The 13,663-nt window shown below is 43.6% G+C and overlaps 1 long non-coding RNA gene across 1 annotated transcript in view; it reads left to right on the top strand.

The window, feature by feature from the left end:
* The window catches only part of LOC139274820 (uncharacterized), a 28,258-nt gene extending 21,527 nt beyond the window's left edge, over positions 1-6,731 (top strand). Inside the window, exons 2-3 of the long non-coding RNA XR_011595621.1 lie at positions 5,348-6,014; positions 6,620-6,731. This is a non-coding gene — a long non-coding RNA (uncharacterized lncRNA). The remainder of the gene's footprint in view (positions 1-5,347; positions 6,015-6,619) is intronic.
* Positions 6,732-13,663: the final 6,932 nt, after the last annotated feature.

Here is a 13,663-nt window from a genome sequence, read left to right on the forward strand (position 1 = left end):
CAGAAAGGAGATGAGGAAAAGTGGAGGGCAGAGAAACCCAAGGCAAAGAACAAAAAGGGCCACTGTACAGCAAAATTCTAAAAGGACAAAGGGTGTTAAAAAGACAAGCCTGAAGGCTTTGTGTCTTAATGCAAGGAGTATCCGCAATAAGGTGGATGAATTAACTGTGCAAATAGATGTTAACAAATATGATGTGATTGGGATTACGGAGACGTGGCTCCAGAATGATCAGGGCTGGGAACTCAACATCCAGGGGTATTCAACATTCAGGAAGGATAGAATAAAAGGAAAAGGAGGTGGGGTAGCATTGCTGGTTAAAGAGGAGATTAATGCAATAGTTAGGAAAGACATTAGCTTGGATGATGTGGAATCTATATGGGTAGAGCTGCAGAACACCAAAGGGCAAAAAACGTTAGTGGGAGTTGTGTACAGACCTCTAAACAGTAGTAGTGATGTTGGGGAGGGCATCAAACAGGAAATTAGGGGTGCATGCAATAAAGGTGCAGCAGTTATAATGGGTGACTTTAATATGCACATAGATTGGCCAAACTGGAAGCAATACGGTGGAGGAGGATTTCCTGGAGTGCATAAGGGATGGTTTTCTAGACCAATATGTCGAGGAATCAACTAGAGCAGAGGCCATCTTAGACTGGGTGTTGTGTAATGAGAGAGGATTAATTAGCAATCTCATTGTGCGAGGCCCCTTGGGAGAGAGTGACCATAATATGGTGGAATTCTGCATTAGGATGGAGAATGAAACAGTTAATTCAGAGACCATGGGCCAGAACTTAAAGAAGGGTAACTTTGAAGGTATGAGGTGTGAATTGGCTAGGATAGATTGGCGAATGATACTTAAGGGGTTGACTGTGGATGGGCAATGGCAGACATTTAGAGACCGCATGGATGAACTACAACAATTGTACATTCCTGTCTGGCGTAAAAATAAAAAAGGGAAGGTGGCTATCAAGGGAAATCAGGGATAGTATTAAAGCCAAGGAAGTAGCATACAAATTGTCCAGAAATAGCAGCGAACACGGGGACTGGGAGAAATTTAGAACTCAACAGAGGAGGACAAAGGGTTTGATTAGGGCAGGGAAAATGGAGTATGAGAAGAAGCTTGCAGGGAACATTAAGGCGGATTGCAAAAGTTTCTATAGATATGTAAAGAGAAAAAGGTTAGTAAAGACAAACATAGGTCCCCTGCAGTTAGAATCAGGGGAAGTCATAACGGGGAACAAAGAAATGGCAGACCAATTGAACAAGTACTTTGGTTCGGTATTCACTAAGGAGGACACAAACAACCTTCCGGATATAAAAGGGGTCAGAGGGTCTAGTAAGGAGGAGGAACTGAGGGAAATCTTTATTAGTCGGGAAATTGTGTTGGGGAAATTGATGGGATTGAAGGCCGATAAATCCCCAGGGCCTGATGGACTGCATCCCAGAGTATTTAAGGAGGTGGCCTTGGAAATAGCGGATGCATTGACAGTCATTTTCCAACATTCCATTGACTCTGGATCAGTTCCTATGGAGTGGAGGGTAGCCAATGTAACCCCACTTTTTAAAAAAGGAGGGAGAGAGATAACAGGGAATTATAGACCGGTCAGCCTGACATCAGTAGTGGGTAAAATGATGGAATCAATTATTAAGGATGTCATAGCAGCGCATTTGGAAAAAGATGACATGATAGGTCCAAGTCAGCATGGATTTGTGAAAGGGAAATCATGCTTGACAAATCTTCTGGAATTTTTTGAGGATGTTTCCAGTAGAGTGGACAAGGGAGAACCAGTTGATGTGGTATATTTGGACTTTCAGAAGGCTTTCGACAAGGTCCCACACAAGAGATTAATGTGCAAAGTTAAAGCACATGGGATTGGGGGTCGTGTGCTGACGTGGATTGAGAACTGGTTGTCAGACAGGAAGCAAAGAGTAGGAGTAAATGGGTACTTTTCAGAATGGCAGGCAGTGACTAGTGGGGTACCGCAAGGTTCTGTGCTGGGGCCCCAGCTGTTTACATTGTACATTAATGATTTAGATGAGGGGATTAAATATAGTATCTCCAAATTTGCGGATGACACTAAGTTGGGTGGCAGTGTGAGCTGCGAGGAGGATGCTATGAGGCTGCAGAGTGATTTGGATAGGTTAGGTGAGTGGGCAAATGCCTGGCAGATGAAGTATAATGTGGATAAATGTGAGGTTATCCACTTTGGTGGTAAAAACAGAGAGACAGACTATTATCTGAATGGTGACAGATTAGGAAAAGGGGAGGTGCAACGAGACCTGGGTGTCATGGTACATCAGTCATTGAAGGTTGGCATGCAGGTACAGCAGGCGGTTAAGAAAGCAAATGGCATGTTGGCCTTCATAGCGAGGGGATTTGAGTACAGGGGCAGGGAGGTGTTGCTACAGTTGTACAGGGCCTTGGTGAGGCCACACCTCGAGTATTGTGTACAGTTTTGGTCTCCTAACTTGAGGAAGGACATTCTTGCTATTGAGGGAGTGCAGCGAAGATTCACCAGACTGTTTCCCGGGATGGTCGACTGACCTATCAAGAAAGACTGGATCAACTGGGCTTGTATTCACTGGAGTTCAGAAGAATGAGAGGGGACCTCATAGAAACGTTTAAAATTCTGACGGGTTTAGACAGGTTAGATGCAGGAAGAATGTTCCCAATGTTGGGGAAGTCCAGAACCAGGGGTCACAGTCTAAGGATAAGGGGTAAGCCATTTAGGACCGAGATGAGGAGAAACTTCTTCACCCAGAGAGTGGTGAACCTGTGGAATTCTCTACCACAGAAAGTAGTTGAGGCCAATTCACTAAATATATTCAAAGGGATTTAGATGAAGTCCTTACTACTAGGGGGATCAAGGGGTATGGCGAGAAAGCAGGAAGGGGGTACTGAAGTTGCATGTTCAGCCATGAACTCATTGAATGGTGGTGCAGGCTGGAAGGGCTGAATGGCCTACTCCTGCGCCTATTTTCTATGTTTCTATGTTTCTGTGTAATTGTCCTTAAGCGCACCATTAACAGGTGTTGATGGCCCCATTACTGGCCGCATTGTCCATTGCGATGGCATGAATCGCCATTCAACTAGCCATTGTCTCTGTTGAATTCCCCCTTTGGGTTCAACTGCAGGCTGGGGCATGTCCGATTGCCCTTATCTGCCTGGAGAACTGTGTGCCGTGTTAACAATGTTGACTCCCTGGTCGTTTGCCGCATTTGAGCCAAGATTTTTGTCATACATCATTCTGGTCTCTTCCTCCCCTGAAATAAATGTCTGGGCTATCAGAGCCGCCGCTTCCAAGGTTAAGTCTTTGGTCTCAATCAGTTTCCTGAAAACCCCAGTGTGCCCGATGCCCTCAATAAAAAATTCTCGCAGCATCTCCGCTCTGCATGCATCTGGGAACTTGCATAGGCTTGCCAGTCACTGGAGATCTGCCACGAAGTCTGGAACGCTTTGCCCTTCTCGCCGCCGGTGCGTGTAAAACCGGTGTCTCACCATGTGCATGCTGCTCGCCGGTTTAAGGTGTTCCCCGATCAACTTATTGAGCTCTTCGAACATCTTGTCCACCGGCTTCTCTGGCGCTAGAAGGTCCTTCATCAGGGAATAAGTCCTGGATCCACAAACCGTCAGGAGATGCTCCCTGCGTTTGTCGGCTGAATCCTGTCCCAACCATTCCTTAGTGACAAAACTTTGCTGTAGTCTCTCAATAAAGTCATCCCAATCATCACCGTCACAGTACCTCTCTTCTGTGCTGCTAGTGGTCATGCTCGTGTGGTTTAAATCCCAGTTTCTTGTCGCCAATAATATGTCCTTACTTTATAGTAAATATACACACGAGACGCATACTTGAGAGAAGATCACTCTGTGACCTGTTATCTTTATTACCAAGACCTCAAGAGACAGACGGTGGGCGGAGCATCCCCTTTTATACTGGAAAGTCCAGGTTAGAAGTGTCTCCCACAAGTTCGTCCCCTCTGGTCAGTGTTCTCAAGGTGTACAACTTAGGTCAGCTTATACATGGGTTACAATGACAGTTGAATACATGACAATTCCCATCGGAAAATCTTCGGCCTGCCTGGTGGTGCCAAAACAAGCTTTTTCCCGGTGGTCCAGTGAGGCTGTGGCCTTCTGCAGCGGTGGTGTGGCTTCCCTTAAAAGGGAGGATGCACTGTTGCTGCTGCCATGTTTTTTTTTGAGTTGGACGATTGCCATGTTGGCCCAACAATTATGCCCTCGGGTTTGGCCGGGCCGCCAACAGGCAGCCTGTCACCCCCTCTTGGGTGCCAGACCGCTGGCCTGGCCGAAACGAAACCCTCCCTGGTGACCCAGTGTCCGAAGTTTTATAATCGCGAAGGCTCGCCCCTTTAAGTGAAGCGGAAAGCCATGGTGACACTGCGCCGTGATGATGTCATCACGGCAGTCACTCTGCACCGCCCCCAACTTCCACCCCTCAGTTGCTGTCACCGCTGCGTATCCACCCCTCGGGTGAGTCACCGCCCCCATTATGATCGAATTCCGGATTGGCGTGAAAAAAATAAAACAAAGAGCCGAATGTCACTCAAGGGGCAACCTGAACCGCAGCTGTGCTAAAAACCACCGGGCAAGGGGCAATTTCTACCCCTAAAGGTGTTCAAAAAGATGAAGTAGCTGTATTTATTGTTCACCTTGGGCAATTTTGAAAATTATTTTGTGAATGCATTTTTGGAGGTTCATGCTACATTTTGCAGCATTCTGGGAGAGTCCAGTTCCAGTAAAGAGGTTTCAGGGCCAAGTGCTCAAAGTCTCCTGAATTTTTCATGAGCATTGTGAACGAGCAAAGTTTATGCTCAACTTTACTTTGTGGGGCCATGAGGAGCAGCAGTGCTCTGAACATTTGGAACTAAAGCAAAAGGGATCAGTAACAAAAGCCTAAATGGTCAGGACGAAAAAGGCATAACTGTTGAGATAAGGGACTGCAAGAAAGAAACATAAGAAAAAGTCGGCGGCACATCAATAGATCTGATATTATTTCCAATGGGGTTGAAGTGGAGGAGGCTAGTAATGTAAGGACAAGACAAGTGAAGAGTAGAAAGAGAAACACAGCCTAACCCAAATAAAATCACCAATAGGGAAGGCACAAACAGCCAATTATAAGGGAAGGGTCCCAAGAGTTCCACATCTGAAGGGACTAACAAAATGAAATGCCAAGAGGCCTCAGAAGAACTAAATTTCTCCTGGTCTTTACCCAAAGTTCCACAAAAAAGCTTCTACAAATAAGTTGGGGCACCAGGCCTCTCTTAAGTCATATTTGAAACATGAAATTAATTTACAATTCTTTTTCTAATTTCCTTTCCTCCTCTCCTGAAGGCACTGTCGGATATAATAGGATATATGGCCCCAGCATCCGATCAAGAGGTCATCTTCATGTCTGAGCCTACACATTGAGTATTGGCAGCGGAGCATTGCAGCTGAACCTCCATCTGAGCACATTCTGGCATTGCTCACTGAACAGCAATTAGAGGAGGAAACCACCCCGACCCCCACCCCCACCTCCAACCTCTTCCTATCCTGGAGTTACTGTGGTCTTGGCTCCAGCCAAGATCAGCCATCTCATACAGGCCAAGATATCAACCTGCAACTATCCTGGTCTGTATGGCTCAGTGCCACTTCAGACAGAGCATTTACCGACTAAGCCATTTGAAAAGCCAATTTATGCAATGCTTATCTATAGTATTTGTCACTCCTTCCATGTCACCAAGAATTAAACATTGTGGGGGAGAAATTGGCTAGCCTTATGTGATATTCCGCCATTTTTGACATTAAAAGGTACTCACCTAAATTGGCCAGAATTAACAAATGGCGGTTTTGAAATATCGGCGAAAAGCGGATTGACGATGTGCAACACCAAAAAAAAAATATGACCGCCTAAAATTGGCTGTTCAGCGGACCCGTACTTGGGATGAAAAAAGAAAGCCTGAGAAAAGTCTGCGTTGAAGCCCCAGAAATGTTGATAGTATGAAGACCTACAAAAAAGGTAAGTTGAAGATTTTATTTTTTAATTCTTTTTCAGCGATTCATTAGTTAAGTGTATTGTGAATGTTTTCTGATTTTTAATGTTTTAATTTTTGCAAATTTTTTTTGTGTTTTCTCCCCTCCCTCGGGTTAAAGTTGGTGAGGACCACAATTTCCACTGCAAATTCTCGTGCAACACCGATTTTTACCAACAGGCGCATTTTCTTGCCAATTTTACCCCCTTAAAAATGGTAAAGTTTTTTGACATATTTTTTCCGAAAAATGACATTAAAAAACAAATATTGCTAAAAACTGAATTTCTAGCCCAAAGATTGTGGCTTGCAGCATCTAAGCTGCAGTTTTGCAGTTGGTTACCTATTGTGCTGATGCAATCGCTGTCAATTTTAGCTTCTTGTATGTTTAAAGGTATGCTCCTCAGAGACTGGAGTTTATTCCAGGAATGCTGAAAGCACTCCACAGTACACAAATGTCAACTCAATGTGCAGCATCCTCATTAACAGCTGGAATCTCAGCCAAGCTTCCAGTCTTTTATTTTATAAATATGTCAACCAAACTGTAAAAGGCCACAATTTCACTGCCTTACCTAAATATTTGTTTATTTTACAGGAATTCTGCATTAATACATTGCTATGTACATCTGCATGAGACACTGGGTCATATTCACAGAATGTCCTTAAAAATCATATTTGGGAAAATAAATTATTTTTTTAAAAAGGAATTCCAATTTGTTCTTAGTGAATTTTTTGTACTGCATAATAGTCTCGCGCCAAAAGTATATAGATGTACGATGGTTAGACAATAAAAGGGCTTGCAGCCATTTTCTACATTTATGTGCAAATTCCATACTGCAGACAATTTTGCAAGAAAAATTACTCATTTATGGGAGATGGAATAAAATCCGGCAGCAAGAAACAAAAATATATTGGCCCTGATTTTGGGGTCAGTGGCGAATGAACGGCCCCAGACTCTCCATGGGCTTTTACACTGGAACTTGCTGTGATCAGAAAGCCATTTCAGTACAGCACCCTCTACAGGGGATCTGGGACCTGTGTGAAATGGGCAAGCAACTGTGCATCTCCTTAACCAATCAAATTGAAGAATCCTTACTGAGGCACGCAGAGTCTGAACCAGGAGGTGTCAGTTAGAATAGTTAATTCAATGCCAAATCATGTACAGAAAGCAAAATAAGAGATAAAGAAAGATGGGATTAAGAGAGGGAGGTAAAAGAGACAGAAATAAAAAGACATCCTTCCTAAAGTGTGGTACCCAGAATTGTACACAATACTCCAGCTGAGGCCGAACCAGTGATTTGTAAAGGTTAAACATGACTTCCTTGTTTTTGTATTCAATGCCGTAATTTACAAAGTATCCCATATGCTTTCTTAACCACCTTATCAACTTGCCCTGCCAACTTCAACGATTTGTGAATGTGCACCCCCAGGCCCCTCTGCTCTTGCACTCTCTCAAATAATGCCATTTAGATTATATTGCCTCTCCATGTCATTCCTCCCAAAGTGCATCACTTCACACTTCTCTGCATTACATTTTATCTGCCATGTGTCTGCCCATTTCACCAGTCTGTCTATGTCCTCCTAAAGTCTGCTACTATCCTGCTCACTATTTACTATGTTGCCAAGTTTTATATCATCCGGCAGCTTCAAAATTGTACTCCCGATACCCAAGTTCAGGTCATTTATATATAACAAGGAAAGTGTTACCTTCCAGTTGTTTATTTAAGGATCTAAAAAAAAAATCAAAGCCTGACCAGCTATTGGTTCTCTGGAGAATTTGTACTGTTTCTGTGCTCTGGAAATTATTTTAATATTAATGTTATCAGGTATCTCAAAGGAAATATGTGCAGGAGTAGACCATTCGGCCCTGCGAGCCTGCACCGCTATTCAATATCATGATTGTTCATCCACCTCAGTACCCCTTTTCTGCTTTCTCTCCATACCCTTTGATCCCTTTAGCCGTAAGGGCCATATCAAACTCCCTCTTGAATATTTCCAATGAACTGGCATCAACAACTCTCTGCAGTAGGGAATTCCACAGGTTAACAACACTCTGAGTGAAGAAGTTTCTCCTCATCTCAGTCCTAAAGGCTTACCCCTTATCCTTAGGCTGTGACCCCTGGTTCTGGACTTCCCCAAAATCGGAACATTCTTCCTGCATCTAACCTGTCCAGTCCCGTCAGAATTTTATATGTTTCTTTGAGATCCCCTCTCATCCTTCTAAACTCCAATGAATGCAGGCCCAGTCGATCCAGTCTCTCCTCATATGTCAGTCCTGCCATCCCGGGAATCAGTCTGGTGAACTTCGCTGCACTCCCCCAATAGCAAGAACGTCCTTCCTCAGATTAGGAGACCAAATCTGAACACAATATTCCAGGTGAGGCCTCACCAAGGCCCTGTACAACTGCAGTAAGACCTCCCTGCTCCTATAATCAAATCCCCTAGCTATGAAGGTCAACATACCATTTGCCTTCTTCACCGCCTGCTGTACCTGCATACCAATGACTGATGTACCATGACACCCAGGTCTCGTTGCACCTTCCCTTTTCCTAATCTGCCACCATTCAGATAATATTCTGCTTTCGTTTTTTTGTCCCCAAAGTGGATAACCTCACATTTATCCACATTATTCTGCATCTGCCATGCATTTGCCCACTCACCTAACCTGTCCAAGTTACCCTGCAGCCTCTTAGCGTCCTCCTCAAAGCTCACACCGCCACCCAGCTTAGTGTCATCTGTAAACTTGGAGATATTACACTCAATTCCTTCATCTAAATCATTAATGTAGATTGTAAAGAGCTGGGGTCCCAGCACTGAGCCCTGCGGCACCCCACTAGTTATTGCCTGCCATTCTGAAAAGGCCCCATTTATTCTGACTCTCTGTTTCCTGTCTGCCAACCAGTTCTCTATCCACGTCGGTACATTACCCCCAATACCATGTGCTTTAATTTTGCACACCAATCTCTTGTGTGGAACCTTGTCAAAAGCCTTTTGAAAGTCCAAATACACCACATCCACTGGTTCTCCCTTGTCCACTCTACTAGTTACATCCTCAAAAAATTCCAGAAGATTTATCAAGCATGATTTCCCTTTCATAAATCCATGCTGACTTGGACTGATTCTGTCACTGCTTTTCAAGTGCGCTGTTATTTCATCTTTAATAATTGATTCCAACATTTTCCCCACTACTGATGTCAGGCTAACTGGTCTGTAATTATCCACTTTCTCTCTTCCTCCTTTTTTAAAAAGTGGTGTTACATTAGCTACCCTCGAGTCCATAGGAACTGATCCAAAGTTGATAGACTGTTGGAAAATGATCACCAATGCATCCACTATTTCTAGGGCCACTTCCCTAAGTACTCTGGGATGCAGACTATCAGAACCTGGGGATTTATTGGCCTTCAATCCCATCAATTTCCCTAATACAATTTCCCAACAGTAAGAATATTCTTCAGTTCCTCCTTCTCACTAGGCCCTCAGTCCACTAGTACTTCCGAAAGGTTATTTATGTCTTCCTTCGCGAAGACAGAACCAAAGTATCTGTTCAACTGGTCTGCAATTTCTTTGTTCCCCATTATAAATTCACCTGAATCTGACTGCAAGGACCTACGTTCGTCTTTATTAATCTTTTTCTCTTCACATATCTATAGAAGCTTTTGCAGTCAGTTTTTATGTTCCTGGCAAGCTTCCTCTCAAGCTCTATTTTCCCCCTCCTAATTAAACCCTTTGTCCTCCTCTGCTGAATTCTAAATTTCTCCCAGTCCTCAGGTTTGCTGCTTTTTCTGGCCAATTTATATGCCTCTTCCTTGGATTTTGCACTATCCCTAATTTCCCTTGTTAGCCACGGTTGAGCCACCTTCCCCGTTTTATTTTTACTCCAGACAGGGATGTACAATTGTTGAAATTCATCCATGTGATCTTTAAATGTTTGCCATTGCCTATCCACTGTCAACCCTTTATGTATCCTTTGCCAGTCTATTCTAGCCAATTCACGTCTCATACCATCGAAGTTAGCTTTCCTTAAGTTAAGGACCCTAGTCTCTGAATTAACTGTGTCACTCTCCATCTTAATAAAGATGGAGAGTGACACATAGAATCATAGAACGATTACAGCACAGAAGGAAGCCATTTGGTCCGTCGAGCCTGTGCCGGCTCTCTGCAAGAGCACTTCAGCTAGTCCCACTCCCCCTCCCCCCCCCCTTTACTCCGTAATCCTGCAAATGTTTTTCCTTCAGATACTTATCCAATTCCTTTGTGAAAACCACAATTGAACCTGCCTCCACCATCTTTTCAGGCAATAAATTCCAGATCATAACCACTCGTTGCATTTTCCTCATGTCATCTTTGGTTCTTTTGCCAGTCACCTTAAATCTGTATCTTTGGGCTCTCGACCTTTCCACCAATGGGAACAGTTTCTCTCTATCTACTCTGTCTGGACCTCTCATGACTTTGTACACTATCAAATCTCCTTTCAACCTTCTCTGCTCTAAACAGTACAACCCCAGCTTCTATGAAGCCCAAGATCCTGTATGCTTTCTGAGTCACTTTCTCAACCTGCCATGTCACCTTCAATGATTTGTGCACATATAACCCCAGGTCACTCTGTTCATGCACCCACTTTAGAATTGAACACTTTAGTTTATATTGTCTCTCCTCGTTCTTCCCACCAAAATGTATCACTTCGCACTTTTCTGCTTTAAAATGTCAACTGCCACGTGTCCACCCATTCCACCAGCCTGTCGATGTCCTCTTGAAGCCGATCACTATCCTCCTCACTGTTCACTATATTTCCAAGTTTTGTGTCATCTGCAAATTTTTAGTTTTTCTTGAAATATATTCATGACTTGGACTTGGGTATTCAGGGCACAATTTTAAAATTTGCAATTGGGGAAATTTTAAATATTGGTGATAATGTAAATGAGCGATATTGTTTGGACATTTCCAAATGTCTTTTAGGAAAATGGGAGAAAATCAAAAGGTGAAATAAGAAAGAGACAAATACAGAAAGACAATGCATTTTTATTGTGAGATTATTACTTACATATCTTATTGATTCAGATTTGTACAAGCACCACAGAGACAGTCTCCTGTGATCCATTCAGATTTTAAATGCAGCACTTGAGTCCAACTAAAAATACTTATAATTAGCATTCTATAAATCAGACAGAGTGAACACTTTGTCCTGTTTCTGTTACTGGTTGGCTGTCGAGGTGTTTGATATGCTGCTATTATATTGTTGGGGCCTTTAGCAGTGTGAGAAAAGTGCGGACAGCATGCAATTATACTACCTGCTCGAAATGTTGGTGAGGAGAGTTAAGCAGAGCTACTCATACGTGTGCTCAAATGCAAGAATAAAACATGATCACCCGACTTTCTACTGTCAACGTGTCTTCTACTGATGGAAGAGTACAGGACGGCAAGCTCTTTTTAATCAGTGGAAAATAGAGAAGTAATGCAAACATTTCAACCCAGAAAACGAGCAAAAGCTGAACGCCAGCGTTAAAATATTTGCCACAGCCCCCAAAATTCTGATAGCTCAAGAATGGCCCTGACATGTAATAATTAGTTAGACGAGCTTTGTAACTTCGGCTGGAGCTTTATCCAATATTCCTTCAGTTGTATTCATACAAACCAAACCACAAAACTTAGAAATAGCCTTTAAAAAGCTGACAACTCAAAAACGATGTACAACTGATAAATAGCCCTGAATAAAGGTTTATGACCAAGGCCACTGCTTCAAGGTGACTGAATAAAGCCAGCCCCGAGAAACTGTGCCGACACCCCGACCTAGGAGGGAACACCTAGCAGCAGCAGAGCTTAAAAGCAGCGAGCAGCCCAGCCACCGCAGCGCGAGTAGGTAAGAGAGAGCGACAAAGGAGAACAGGGCGACTACATTCGACGTCACAGGAAGGCAGGGAAGTGATTGATTGGTGAGTTTTTCTCTCTTGCTTTAAATTAAGGGCTTTAAATTAGGGGCCGGGATTAATAACTAAAAACTAAATGTAATTAATTAAATACATTATAGATGACAGGGCAGGCGATGTGTCACTGCTGCAACATGTGGAAGCTGGTGGACACCATTGAGGTCCACGGCGACCACATCTGCAGCGTGTCTGCAGCTCGAGAAACTTCGGCTCCATGCTGATGAGCTGGAATCCGAGCTGTAGGCACTGCGACACATCAGGGAGGGGGAGAGTTACCTGGATGCCACCATCTAGGAGCTAGTCAGACTATTAGAGTAATTAATTCAAATTCGATCTGTGGTCAGGGACAGGAGGGTGTGAGTACGAGTGAGGAAGGTATGCGGATTCAGGATGGAGTGATGGAGGAGCCTCAGTCCTTGCTCTTGTCCAGCAGGTTTGAGGCTCTTACTCCATGTGGACGAGAGCAGGGACTGCAGGGAGGATGAGCAAACTGACCACAGCACCGTGGTGCAGGGGACCATTCAAGTGGGGGAGTAAAAAGAAACGTTGTAGTGGTAGGGGACAGTATCATTAGGGGGATAGATAAGGTACTCTACAGCCGAGAGCGTGAGTCCCTAAGGCTGTGTTGCCTGCCCGGTGCCAGGATTAAGGACATCTCCTCAGGGCTGGAGAGCAACTTGGAGTGGGAGGGGGAAGATCCAGTTGTCGTCTTTCACGTGGGTACCAATAACATACATAGGACAAAGAAAGAGGTTCTGCTGAGAGAGTATGAGCAGCTAGGAGCCAAATTAAAAAGCAGAATCACAAAGGTAATAAGCTCTGGATTACTACCTGAGCCACAGGTAAATATGATCACAGAGTTAAACACGTGGCTCAAAGACTGGTGTGGGAGAAATGGGTTTTGGTTTGTGGGACACTGGCACAGTACTGGGGTAAGAGGGAGCTGTTCCATTCAGACGGGCTCCACTTAGACCGTGTTGAGACTAGGATTCCGGCGAATCAAATAACTAGGGATGTAGAGAGGGCTTTAATTAATTAGTGGGGAGAAGGTTTCAGATGAGCGATAATTTAAAAAGTCAAAGAATAAGGAGAAGGCAATAGAGTAGGGTAGCACTGGGTGAAATGAAAACCAGAGCGTGCCAGAAAGTGACAATGTATAAACATAAAGGTGAATCAGAAAGTGGGGTCATAGCAGGAAAAAATGGTAAAAATTTTTTTTAAAGCTCTTTATCTGAATGCACGTAGCATCCGTAACAAAATAAATGAATTGACGGCACAAATAGATACAAATGGTTATGATCTGATAGCCATTACAGAGACGTGGTTGCAAGGTGACCAGAACTGGGAACTAAATATTATGGGGTATTTGACAATTCGGAAGGACAGACCGAATGGAAAAGGAGGTGGGCTTATTCTGTTAATAAAGATGAGATCAGTGCATTAGTGAGAAAGGATATTGGTTCAGAAGATCAAGATGCTCAATCAGTTTGGGTGGAAATAAGGAATAATAAGGGGAAAAAGTCATTGGTGGGCATAGTCTATAGGCCCCCTAACAGTAGCTACACTGTTGGACGGAGTATAAATCAAGAAATAATGGAGGCTTGTAAAAAAGGAATGGCAATAATCATGGGCGATTTTAACCTTCATATTGATTGGACAAAGCAAATTGGCCAGGGTAGCCTTGAGGAAGAGTTCATAAAGTGTATCCGGGATAG

This window comes from Pristiophorus japonicus, chromosome 10 (assembly GCF_044704955.1).
Source record: "Pristiophorus japonicus isolate sPriJap1 chromosome 10, sPriJap1.hap1, whole genome shotgun sequence".
In the NCBI taxonomy this organism is placed as follows: domain Eukaryota; kingdom Metazoa; phylum Chordata; class Chondrichthyes; family Pristiophoridae; genus Pristiophorus; species Pristiophorus japonicus.